Raw genomic sequence first — 14,101 nt, 5'->3', positions numbered from 1 at the left:
TCTGAGTCATCCATTCCATCCTCCCAACTCCTTAAAGTTCTCCTTTGTCTCTCTTCTATTCTGCATTTTTCCCTGTTGTATGTAAATCTCCCTTAGGAGAGACTGCTCATTCTTCTGTTCCTTTGAGGTATATATATATATATATATATATATATATATATATATATATATATATATATATATATATATATATATTCCACTTATTTCCCTTTTGCCATGCTATCTCTTTTCTTATCTCCTTGCGATTGTCTTTGTGAGTTATATCCTGCTTATCTTTTCTATGTCTAAGGCTACACTCCCAGTCAATGTCTGGCAAACAATTCAGATTGTTATTGCTTGGATTGTTTAGCTGTCTGTGATAACCTTTGAACTTCCTCCATATTGTGTAGCCTGAACAATTTCCCCTCCCTGCTGTACTTTCAAAATTGCAGGGTATTTCATCCATGCAGCTGTTCCATTCATTCAAAGTTCATTTAATACTGGCAACATATCTTTTCTTCTCTTATAAAATATTCACAAGTAATCCTCAACCACCTTTATGAACATACTTGCAAATGGATAACTTTAAGTCTTTTTGCTTGCCGTATTATTTCATTTTATAACAAAGGAATGGAAACATGCCAAAACATGCCTGAGTCTGCTTTTTTCAACTGCTTACTGCTGCCCTACACTCTGTGTATCATCCATATTAGTGTTTTTTTTTTAATTACCTGATATCACAAATGTCTCATGTAATAATTGCATTGCAAATTGTTCCCGTTCAGTGATTCCGACACTCCATTGTATTCCTTTATATTGATGTTATTCCTTCTTGAATGATTTTCAAGATCATTAATTTCTTTAGTCTTTTTATGTCTTTTGGTTCTTCTATTCTGTCAATCCGCTCCTGCAGATCATTTTTAATTGCTGACTTGTCTTTCTCCAGATCTTGACAACTTCCCTTGCCTTTCCACTTCTGTTTGTTGCTGTTCTATTGTTTGTTTCAAGGAGCTCAAATCCTGGCCTGCTGTGATTACATTTAAAAAAATTGCACAGTTGTACCTCATTCTTTACAACTTTAAAGACAGTCATCTGTTTCTCCTTTTATTCCTGCTTACTCATCTTTGATTTTGGGTTGCCTTTTCTTCTGGGGAAAACTATCTTTATCAGAATTTCTGCAGGTCCTGACCAGAACATTCTTCTTAGGCAGCCATTTTGACTGAACTCTCTAGGGGCCCCTCTGCCCACTGTTAATTTCACCAGTAAATGTATAAACACTTAATCTAATTAACAAAACATCAGCCACAAGCATTTAAATAGTAATGTTCTTTATCTGAAATACATATGTTAAAGTATTTTCAATGAAAATATTAAACCAAGCAAAAACTGTTTGGAAAAAAAATCTAAAACCTAAACTAGAAACAAAGTACTTTAGGGGTTAGATAGAAGAGAGTATCAATATTTTACTGCCACAAATAAGGCGTCATCATTTGGTATAGCTAGACTTTTCAAGCAGTCGATACTGCAATAGTGCAGATAGGCAAGAGCCATGTTTAGTGTGAAGATATGTGAAGGCTGCCAGTCTAGCTAGATAGAATTTTGTAGATAATTCTATGTCTTTTTAAATATTAATAAAAGCCATAGGCTTGTTCTCTTAAATCAAAGAAAATGGTGTTAAATGTTGAGCATCAAAAATGTAACAACAGTGGACTCTGCTGGAAGAAAGCTAATAAGTCAAGTCTTGTATGATTGTTTGATCTCAAACTTGGAGCTATGGTGTCTCAAACAGCAGATTTTTTTCTATTTATTTGAGACCAGAGTTAATTGCTAGATTTGACATATATAATGTCTTTAATTACTGTGGTTTCCTGACCAGGTGTATTATCAAAGCTATGTTAAACTCTGAATTTCTGTTAGCCTGGGAAAACCAGAGAATTGTTAAGAAAGATGTAATCTAAAATGAGTCAGCGGGATGTATAATCAATTTAAAGGACTTTCTCAGAGAGAGAGAGAGAACATTTTTGGATTTTGTATTAAAGCTGACAACAACTCACCAGTACTCTGCTTTGCTCTATATGTAAGTTTATTTAGAACTGTGATTGCTCTTAGATATAGATAGAAAATAGTAAGTTTAGTCTACCTGTTTTCTGTATTGATGTCAGAACTATTCTACTATATTATTTCAAGCATTTTCCTGTGATCTCTGATTTCTTGACTAGCACTGTGTAGTAAGACGTATTGTCTTGTGTTTTTATTATTAAATATTTTTAAGCCTGTCAACTGTAGCTGTTTTGCGTAGAGATAATGTAAGCTCTAGAGTATATTACATGTATAGAGTGATACTGTCCAAGCCACTCCAATAGCTTTAGCCCTGGGTCACACTTACTATTTAGATAATAATATTGCACAGTAATAAATTGACACTCTTTGGTAAGGGCCTTTTTAGTAGCTGATATTAGTGGTTGGTGGCAGCTGGTACTACCTTATAGACTGGCAGGAATGGGCATAGCTGCAGAACCTGTGCCAGCCTTCCCCAGGAGTGTCTGTGTGGTTGTATATAACTCTTATCTCAAAGTGTGTGTGTGTCAGATACTTGGGCAGGGACATGAAGCACTGGTTGTACAGAGAGGGTGCTGGAAGTTTTAGCTTGACTGTGGGGAGTCTTATTGGGGATCTGGACAGAAAGGGAGAAACCAGTCCCAGACTGTGTCTGATCTCAGTGTGCTCTTAAGGGAAATGGTACTTTACTGTGGGTGTATTTGTTATCCTTCCCAATGTGGATGCCCATTACTGGTGTTAGTGGTGAGGATTGAGGCTTCTTGATTGCTGGGCCAGTGCATGGGCATCACATTTGTCCCAGTTGTAAGCTGCCATGCCTTTACACAATGACAGATGGAATTATATATTATTTTACACATTTTGTTTATATATTACATTTTTGCTAATAAAGGCATGTGCAATTCTGCTTCTTTTATTTTTATATTGTAATTATGTACTCATATTTTTTTTTTAGCTTGCTACAACTCTAAAAGATCTGGTTTATTTTGACATATTTTTTTCCTTTAAAATAGTAATACAACTTACCCATATTATTATAGTTCTTTACACACTCTGCACAATGCATGCACAATGAACATAACTGTTATTCTTACAAAGTGGAAAACATCAGGGTTGCACAAGGAATTAATAAAACATAAGCCAAACACAAATGGGCTTACCATCATTTAAAAGCCTGACAGTATCTCAATCCATGAACTGATGTTAAAACGTTCACAGAAGATGTTTGCCAATTTTCGTCAATGAAGCACACGCAGCAAGTGTGTGTGCATGCATGCATGCGTGTGTGTGTGTGTTTGCATGCATTTGTGTCTGAGAGAGAGAGAGAAAATAAAAAACATCTGTATACAGTTAAACCTTCTACTAGCTATCACTTCACTAAAATAATTGCTGAGCCACAGGTTATACTGGCTGAATTTCCAGATGAAAAAAAAGTGCTGTTTTGTCAGCCTTCAAAGATGTAAAACACTTAGCGAGCACTGTCATAAGTGTAACACAGTCCCTTATGTTTAGACTCACCTTGCCACACCTATAAAATGTCCAGATTTTCTCCATATATCCAGATTTTTGCATTATATGTTTGGTCTGTGCTTCATAAAATATTTAATTTTCTGACAAACTGAATTCACTAAATAATGACATTCATTTCAGTTTCAGACTTCATATCCATCAGAAAATACAGGCAAACAGATATCCTGTTATTCTAGCTACTTTCTAAGTTTATGAGAGAAGTTAGGGACACGTTACTGGTATGGACAGCATGCAGAAATAAACATGTTTTATTCTGCTTCTGTCTTTTGCTGATCAGTACTGCCAGATTTAACTGCCTAGCATGAGACCTGACCTTGACGTGTTAAGTAGGAGGTGCTTAACATTCGTTAAGATCAGGTCTCGTGTTGCAGTAATGAATAACTGATTTACTTTTTTCCAGATATCAGAGTGAGATCACCATGCTCCAAATTTTACAACTGTTTTTTATGCTACTGTTGTCAGCAGATCTTTAATGTTTTTTCAACATCTTATGAAGAGGCCAGGGTCAATATATTTTGGATTACAAGCCTGCCACATTTCTTCAGATGTTAGAGCCCTAAGGTAGTAGTATTTGTTAATCTTAAAGGTGTTTTTATATATTAATAACAAGAGCTCAATAATTTCCACTGGATTAAAGACAGGTTCTGGGTTTTTTAGGTCACCTCTATCCCTTGTTCCCTAGCAGTCATTAACTCAAGGAAATGATCAGGCATGAGGCATTTATTCTGGTAAGTGTAATTGTAATTATAACTTTCATTGATTTTTGTTTCAGCTGTGCAAATTATGTGCAATCTGTTTCCATCAGAAGTCCCAATCTATGAAACATTAACAATTAACCTAGTAGTCAATGAGCAGTGTAACTGAACTCATTAATCTCACTAATGTGTCTTTATATATATATATATATATATATATATATGTATGTATATATATATATATATATATATATATATATATGTGTGTGTGTGTGTGTATGTGTGTGTATGTCTATATATATATATATATATGTGTGTGTGTGTGTGTGTGTGTGTGTGTGTGTGTGTGTGTTCATACACACACACACACACACACACACACACACACACACAAAAAAATCAGTAATGAAATGTTTTACTGCCATATCACTTTAGCTATATTTCAACTTTTTTATTTTTGAGATTCAAGACATGTATACTTACCAGTGATTTTAGCATTATTGGCATAGTAAATATTTTGGAAAGATACAATGTTATGTGTTAAGAAACACATTAAGATATTATGGAGGCTCAGATGTTAAACCTGCTACCTTCATGCTTCATCGAAATGTCACTGAGCAACCAGTCCACAAAAGTTCAACCAAAAAACAAAACTGGTTGAGCCTTAAACTCACTGAAACATTTTAAAACATTTTTGGTGGGGGAGGGGCAAGCACCTCTTCATTCCTTATTTTGTGGACTTTACCCTGTTCACCCTCTTTACTCTAAAGTTGCAGTCAAAGGAGGAACAAAAAAGATCACACACACAAAGAATCACTGCAAGTGTGCACATAGAAATTATACCAGCAGTGATTTTCTATGGCAAACATCTTCTCATGAGTTCATCACTAGTGACTATAAATCGACACAGGCAGCCAGGGTGATGCAGCAGTTAGCACTGTCACCTCACAGCAAGAGGTTCTCTGATTCAATTCTCACCTGGGGTGCCTTCTTTGTGGAGTTTGCATGATCTCCCTGCAGTTGTGTGGGTTTCCTCTGGGTGCTCCAGTTTCCTCCCACATTCCAAGGACATGCAGTAGGTGGATTGGACACTCTAAATTGTCCATGTGTGCTAGTGAGTGGTACTGATGAACTACTATGGCAGAAGTAACCACCCAGTGGTGTAACCTTGGCTCAAGATGATTGTCACTGTTGAATTGTCCATGTGCAAAATGGGAATAAAGGGTTGAGGATGGACTATAAACTGACAAGTTGAAAACTCATCAGTGAGTAGAGTAGCCCCTTTTCCCTTGCACGTCTCGCAAACCCAGTCCAATCGTGCTATCTAATTCTTGTCTTTGTGGAGTGTTCATGCTTCCTGCATCTTTGATTTTTTTTTCCTCAAGTGCTTGTTTTTCATTCCATTTCAAGAATCACATTGTTTAATGTCTATTTTTATATTCTCTATATATTGCCTTGTGACTTATTGCTACAAAATTTTCCACAATGGACTACATAATATATATCATTAATAAATCAATTAATTAAATGTTAATAGTATGTTCTGGTACCACTATAACATAATTTCTTCTGTTTGCAGCTGAAACTCATACTCAGCAACTAAAATTAATGCTCTCATGAAAAACATTTTCTGTAATTCTAAATACATTTATTTTCTTAGCTTCAGAAATATTTCTCTTCTTTGAGTAACATCAGATTCACTTTTACAAGGCTGGTAACTAGGACGCTTAAAGCACAGAACATTGCTTTGCTTCTTTGGCATTGTTAGTTACAACTGTTTGTTTGTAGCTTTCTTTTGATGACTCTGAAAGAAATGATTTTAAGTAAGCAGTAAAAGTCACTCTTATTTTGAACCACTGTTTGCAAATGGCATTTGTAAGCAAAAGCTTTTTTTCAAATTGAGAAAATACAGGATCTTTGAAGCTCCTGTGTTCATGCACCATGCTAACACAATTCAGATAAAAGCAATGCTTCACTTCTTTTATCTCTCAAGAACATCACTTTCATCTTTTCCCCTCAAAACTGCATTCTAGTTCATGACATTGAGTATTCGCTCAGCGAGAATTAGATGTGATGGTGTACATCAATCATTCAGGACAAATGTTCCTTATCTAAACATACATTAGTCAAAATGAAAGTTTAGGACAGAGCTCATAACACCATTTCTTTGGAACTCACAAATACACTAAAATATTGCTTGAATCCTTGTCCCAGGTATACAAGTGAAGAAAGAAGAGGATCATACTTCTCAACCTCTTAATGCAAAAAATATGGACAAGGCCTGACAGAATGGGGGGGGGGGGCAAAGGCCTAAAAATGGGGACAGATTTTAACTATTGCTCTTATAAATATAGAAAGTTAATAGAATAACGGGGTTTGGGTTAACTTGCATTTTCTGAAGGATTTGAAATCTGAAACTTAAATGTATGTAATTATTTAGTAACTTTAGTCCTAAGATTATTTCAGTGATTTGGCAGAAAACCAGACATTTTATGAGGAGCAGACCAAAAATATGATGCAAAATTATGGACATTCTGAAAAAATCAGAAATTGACAGGTATGAAATGGATTATGTAGTCAAAACAGTAAAGATGCAAACCTTGGAAAATAAAACCAACTCTGTCAAAGTGTACAATAAAACTTAAAATATATCAGACAGCAAATATAAACTAAGAATGGTAAATAATGTTTAATAAGCAGGACCAGGAATTTAAAGATCTTATGGATGAAAAAGTAGAGATATACTGAATATTTTATGTATGGCATTAACAAAGTAGGAAACTGCAAAACTAGGCAGCAGAAACACTAAACTTTCCAAAGGATGGTGATCACCTGGCCATAGGTTCATAGCAGAGTAGGTCAAAACCCTGGAAGTGATCAGACAGCAAATCTATCCAGAATTTTAGCAAATAATGTTGAGACATGACCAGGACATTTAACTTACAGAGAAGTTGTCACTTCTCTTAAAGATGTTAAGACAAAAGCATTTTAGAAAATAATGTGAGACATGCGGGACATTTAAACTTACAGAGAATTTGTCAATTCTCTTTAAGAAAAGTTAAGAGAAAAGCATTTTAGCAAATAATGTGAGATAGGTGCAGGACATTTAGGTTGAAAGGACAATGCTATTAACAACAAAAAGTCAATGTCCACACCCTGACATAAGCAACACACCAGAAACAAGGGGGGAGGAAGGATTAATATGATCAATATAATGAAAATAGTGCTGCTGTGTTAGTAAAAGTACCATAATAATAGATATTATTTTAAGATGTTAATTAGATGTTAAGACTCCCCTTAAGAAAAGTAAGAGAAAAGCATCAATAAAAAACTTCAGGCTATTCCATAGATTCATCGGTTCATAGATAACCTCTCTAGAGACCAATAAAAGCCTAGCCAATAATGCATATTCAAATGTTCCCCTAACATCAAGGAGTACAATACAGAGTAGACATGGAGGCCAATGTGTTGCTGCCCATTCAATTATCGAGGTTTACCTAGAAGGTGGTAAGGGTACTCGTCTGCTTGACATTTGTGGAGGCTTGTTGCAGAGTTAAGGAATATGTTGAGATATAAGCTTATCATGCCAATATGTCATACTTCTCTGCTGAGGAAGATTTAGTTCCTTCAACCAGGGATTTGAGGAGTCATTTATTCTACAAAGAAATAGGAGGTCAGAAAAGGTTAGATTTGTCATGGTTCTAAAGTCTAGACACAGATCCACCAAGAGGAGTCTATAAGAAACTGAATAGAAACAGCGCTGTCAGTCTGCGCTGCTAACTAAGATTTTTGATCTTTTTTTTTAGTTAGGAATCTCTGACATATGTTGAGGGATGTATTTGGACAAATACATGTCACAAGAGACATTATATTCAATAACGGATTTGATGAGATATAAGGACAGAAGAATTAAGACTTCTTTGGATCTAGAAGAGAAGCATTTGTAAATTAGATGAGCCAGATAGAAGGCTTTCCAAACTATTGTAGAGATAAAGTGGTCAAAAGCCAGGGAATTATCAGCAAGAGCGCCTAGTTTCCTTACAACAGTGTCTAATAGAAAAGCATGCCATATAAATAGTATGGAAATATTTTGTGTATTAAAATTAACTACACTACATTTTCTTTCATTCTTAATTTGGGAGTATTGTCCTTGCACCAGTTATTGCCATGGTCTAACCCATGTTGGAGCAATTGTGAGCTAGTGAAAAATTGATTAGCAGCACCCACTTAACAGTCATCTGCAGACTTAGAACAAATCATAGGACAGACATACTAATCTAAAGGTTTGAGAAATAGATGGCTAAGAACAAAGTTGTAGGAAAGAGAAACCTTTTAATAAACAAGGAAATGAATGGATTACTGATATTGTTAGCCATGGTTGTCATTAGCATTACTGTTATTGCTATATCTGCTATTACTGCTGATGGCGATGAGTATTGCATGCACAGTGCTTTTGCTCCTGTGTCTTCATTACCTTCACATATTGCTAAGTATTAATCATGCCATTTTTTCGCTATATCATTGTAATGGCATGTAACAAACATACTGAAGCTAGAAAGCATGAAGTCATGCCATATAAAAGATGTGCCCCTGCTTCAGTAAAAGGCATGTGATTAAGGTTTGTTTTCCCAGTAATGAGGTCCCCTGGAATGTTCAGAAACAAGCATGTATCATGAGACTGAAACACAGGGCCTTCTCTGCTAAGACATTTGCCTAAAACATCTACAGTGAGTATCTGTTTTCAGCACAGACAAAAATGTACCAGCAACAAGTAAAATCTCAGAGCTGAATACATAAAACTATAAGCCACTCTGCTTCTCAGACATCAAGGTATCAAGAGATCAGAAAGGAGTGAAAACCTCACAGAATATAGTAGACAGTGAAAGATGCAATTCCCTCATATCCCTGGATATGTTGTTCATCAAGGAAATAATGTACTGTGGAAAGATAAACAATAGGGCTACAGAGACAGAACAAAGAAATTCAAAACACTCTGTCCTGAAATGCAGTTTGGATGCAGACTAATTTGTCCATAGATGCAGCAGAAAGGGGGGGTCAGAAGCAAGGAAGGCAATTAGTGGAAAGACAAGCTTGGTGTGGTGAATTGGAGAGAGACAGAGTTAAAGTGAGTGGGAAGTGAGGGACCGTTTTCAGTAGGAAGTGTTGTAAGAGGTAGGGAGGCATTAGATGGGTTTTATTCATTAGCTGGGAGTCAGAGGGTCAGACTTTGGCATGTGCTTGCTGGGTTAGGATGAAACCCTCTTCTGTTCCCTCTTCTTCCCTTTAATTCCAGTCTGGTTAAATTTGTGGTGGTTGTTTGATGTTACAGAAGTGAGTGGTATCATGCGGTGTCTAGTGGGATTTTGTGTTTAAGTGAGATGATTGTTTAACAACATTGCTTTACATCTGGGTTGAGTGGAGGTAAGTCGGTAATGGTGCCTACTGTAAACTTTCTATGTAGTGAATTTAAGACATTTTGAATGTTGTGGAATTATTATTGTATTTAGATGTTTAATAAAAGTGGTGAGGTTATTTACTTGAAAGGGGACTCTGGGCAAAAGATATAAACTGAAGTGCAACTGATTTTTTTTGTCAGACTTTAAGAATAGTCAGAGACTGCAGACTATAGGCTTCTGACTTTTGAATATTCACCTTCTAGCTCCTGTCATACTCAGATTGTTGCTGGCTACTTGCAATCAAGTAGTCAGACTTTGAAAGAGCTTGACTGAAGGATCAATCTAATCATACACTCTGGAAAAGGAATCAAAGACTGTGATATTGCATCTTACCAATTCTGGAACTGGCAAATCCAGAAGGTAGCTTCATTATCAGTGAGGGAAAGTGGAGTGTGCCAGACAAGGGCATTTAAGTAGGACCCCCTGTAACTGAGTTGGCCTTTAGCCTACAAAAGGAGCCAGCATCCAAGTGCCAGGAATCATCAAATGTTCTATGTGTTTCACTGTTGCAGTCATCACTTGTGAGTTATCCCTGCTGGGTAGCCCTGAGTCGGCCCAAATACCAGAGTCAAGCTTTTCTCCTGCGCCAGCTGCTGTCACCTGTGGACTGACATCAGGTCATTAGTGTTATAAAGGAGAGCAGCCAGCACAATTACATCAGTCTTTCTTGCCATGGAGCCCAAAGAAAAAGCAGTTTGCATGTGTGCTGGTCAGTCATTGCCAGAGTTGAGGTTGAATCTGAAAGCAACTAAAGCTATGTACCCTATTGGGGACCTTTTTCTTGCACTAACCGATGTCTGGAAAAGTCAATAATTGTCTCTGTTGTAGAAAACAAATACCACACCGAGACTTCCATACCTTGTGCATTACTTGTCTAGGCCCAGACCATGACGTCCCCTTTGTCGGTTCTGCACACTTTTCAATTCAAGGACTATTCGCCGTAGAGCTGAATTTGTAGCCAGGCATTTCCGAAGTAGTTCCTCGCATTACAAAACAGCATCCATTGGTCAGCAGTCTGTGGATATTCCCAAAAAAATGAAAGGATAAAGAAAGGGACAGACCACCCAAACTTAAGCTTTCAGATGACCCGTCCCAGAAGCAAGTCATCAATTCTCAGGAATTCAAGGAGGCACCTTCGCTGACCCTGATGCCCGACTTATTTCCTTCACAGACCTCTACCAAATCCCTTTTGAAGTTTGGTATGCAGCCGGGAAATGCTTCATCATCCGATCTCTTGTTTGTCTCCGCTTCAGTTGGGTCCAGAGCCGCTATGCAGGCACCGGCTTCTGAGGAAGTTCTTCTCACAACCAGTTCAAGGCAAAAACCTATGTCTTTGCCTCCAACTACCACATTCCAATGACAAATGAATTTACTAAGGTCTAAAAGCAAGACCACCCCAAAGAAAACAGTCTCTAGTCACCATCTTACTCCTCCTCCACTGCCAAACACAGTTACTGAAAATGCCGGAGGACCTCATCACTTTCACCAGGGACAGCCAAACCACTCCTTCTAAAAGAAAAAGGAATACTTCCCCTGATGTTCACACAGAGCCGGATTCTAAAATTTCAGACTACTTTGATTCAGATGAGGAACAACAACCTCTCACCTCCTTTGAGGATTCTGATGCAGAGGAATCCATTCCTTCTGCCTCACCCCCGAGGATCTTTCATTTAGGGAAATCCTGCACACTCTTAAACAGCATTTCCACTGGGAAGCCCAAAATTATCCTCAGTCTAAGAAAAGACTAAGAGAGTTTCTAGATCTTCCTCAGCACAGACGCTTGGCCATCCCTTCTATTCTGGATGTGGTGGATGATGTTTTTAATTAATCTAGCCTCACCCCTGATGCCCTACCCCCTGCTCCTAGAAAACCTGGCAGGTACTACAGAGTGCCTGATTCACATAAGTACATTTTTAAAAACCCTACAGTAGACCCAGAGGTCATCACACAGGGGCCCAAAGGGGCCAAGGCTAGCTCATCTAAAAACCTAATTCCCTCTGACAAGGACTCAAGAGCTCTGGACAGATGGGGTAAGAAAGTGTACACCTTCACAACCTTAGCTATTAGAGCTCTTAACTGCCAGTTCCATATACTAAAATATCAACAGCACACCTTAGAAGTTATGAAACAAAAAATGTCATCTTTACCTGACACTAATACTTCCAAAGAGTTAGCAGATCTTCTGCACTCTACTTCTCAAGTAGCTAAACACTCCCTGCACTGCGGATTCAATGCCCTAGAAGCCTCAAGTTGGGCCGCTGTGGCAGGTTCAGTCATTAGGAGGCATGCATGGATAAAAGACCAGCCACTGCCTGATCATGTAAAATCACAACTACTAGATGCCCCCCTGGATAAAGACTGCTTGTTTGGATCAAAAGCAGAGGAGGTCATTAAAAAGATTGAGAATAAAGCTAAATCAAGGCAAACAGTAAAGGACTTCCTCCAAGTTCAACCTCCCAGATTGAGCAGAATCTTTCCCTCTAAGCACTGGTCTTTCCCAGCCCCCAATAGACAGGTTCAAGGGAAGCTTCACAGGGACAGACCAGTTAAACCACAAAACCAAGGCCAGCAAAGAACTAAGCAGTGGCCTTCCACCACTCCCACAGCAGGAAGTTCTAAGTCCACTCACTACACTAAGAACATGCAATGACTCCCACCCCCCCGTCTCCATCAGATGTTAGCAGGAAGACTATCCCTTTACAAACACAATTGGCTGTCTGTAACAAAGGACCAATGAGTATTAAAAATAATTTTTCAGGGCTACAAATTTAACTTCCAACATATCCCAACCTTGACAGGTTACCAAAATCTACCTCCAAATCGTGGGCAGAAGCATTAAAATAAGTGCACATACTCCATGCTCAAGAGGCAGTGGAGCCTGTGTCACAGGAGCAAGCAGGAAAATGTTTTTACTCCAGACTGTTTCTAGTGCCAAGGAAAGAAGGCACTTGGTGACCTAACCTTGACCTGTCCACTCTAAACACCTTCCTAGAGGTCCAAAATTCAAACTGCTAACTCTTCAAAAACTTTTACCAATGCTGGGCAAAAATGCATGGCTAGCCACCCTAGACCTAAAGGATGCCTATCTTCATATATTTATAAGGGAGTCTTGCAGAAAATACCTACGCTTCAGAGCAGGTTCACAACACTTTTAGTAGTCTGTGCTACTCTTTGGCTTATCTATGGCTCCCAGGGTCTATACAAAATGCCTGGCCCCAGTGGTTGCCTTCTGCAAACAGCAAAACATCCAGATTTACCCTTATCTGGATAACTGCCTTATCCTGGCAAACAACAAAGAGAAGTTACTGCAGGACCTACTCTTTGTACAAACAACCCTAACCTCTCTAGGGTTCACTATCAACAGGAAAAAATCAAACCTAAACTTCTCCAGGCAGATCACCTTCTTGGGCGCACTCCTGGACACAGCCTCCCAAATAGCCTTCCTCTCACCAGAAAAACAATGCTTTCTGCCAAATTACTTCTCCCAGTTAGCTCTCAGCAAAAAAACTCACAGCAAGGAAAATTCTGCAAACACTGGGTTACATGGCATCTTGCATTCTGATGATTCCCCTGGCCGGGCTGCACATGAGGAAACTCCAGTGATACCTAAAGAACCTTTGGTGCCAACACTCTCAATCTATGGAGACTACTCTCCCACTCATTCCATGCATAAGGAATGAATTTCTTTAGTGGGCAGAGGCCTGCACTCAGAAAAAGGGTCTTCCCTTCACCTACCTACCACAAGGGCAGACTATCACCACAAATGTCTCAGATCTAGCTTGGGGCACTCATTTAGACACCCCATGCACCCAAGGCTCTTGGGACCTCAGGGACCTTCACTGGCACATCAACCTAAAGGAAATGATAGCAGCTCATAAGACTATCACATCCTTCCAAGACCACCTAAAACCAGGGGTCCTCCTCATAAAAACAGACAATACCACAATCATGTAGTACATCAACAAGTGGGGGGACACACTCCTACACTCTCTGCTGACTAGCCATGAGCCTTTGGCAGACAGCCTCTTCCATGGGCCTACACCTGACAGTCCAGTACATCCCAGGAGTAAACAACATCCTAGCAGACCATCTAAGAAGAAACTACATAGACCCCCATGAGTGGAAACTCCAAAAGGGGGCATTCTTCCAAGTCAGCCAGGCCTGGGGACACCAGGGGTGGACCTCTTTGCCTCACAACACAACAATCAGCTGCACAAATTCTGCACCAGGGAGTTCCACCCCCTAGCTTAGAAACTGGATGTTCTCTCATTCTAGTGGACCAATCTCTTCATTGATGTGTTCCCCCTGCCCTTACTCCTAAGGGTACTGCTTAAAATAAGGCAGGGAGGACCAAAAGCCATCCTTATAGCACCAGATTGGCCC

Source organism: Protopterus annectens, chromosome 13.part0 (genome assembly GCF_019279795.1).
Source record: "Protopterus annectens isolate FY-2018-M chromosome 13.part0, PAN1.0, whole genome shotgun sequence".
Lineage (NCBI taxonomy): Eukaryota > Metazoa > Chordata > Ceratodontiformes > Protopteridae > Protopterus > Protopterus annectens.
Note: the sequence above shows the minus strand (reverse complement) of the source record.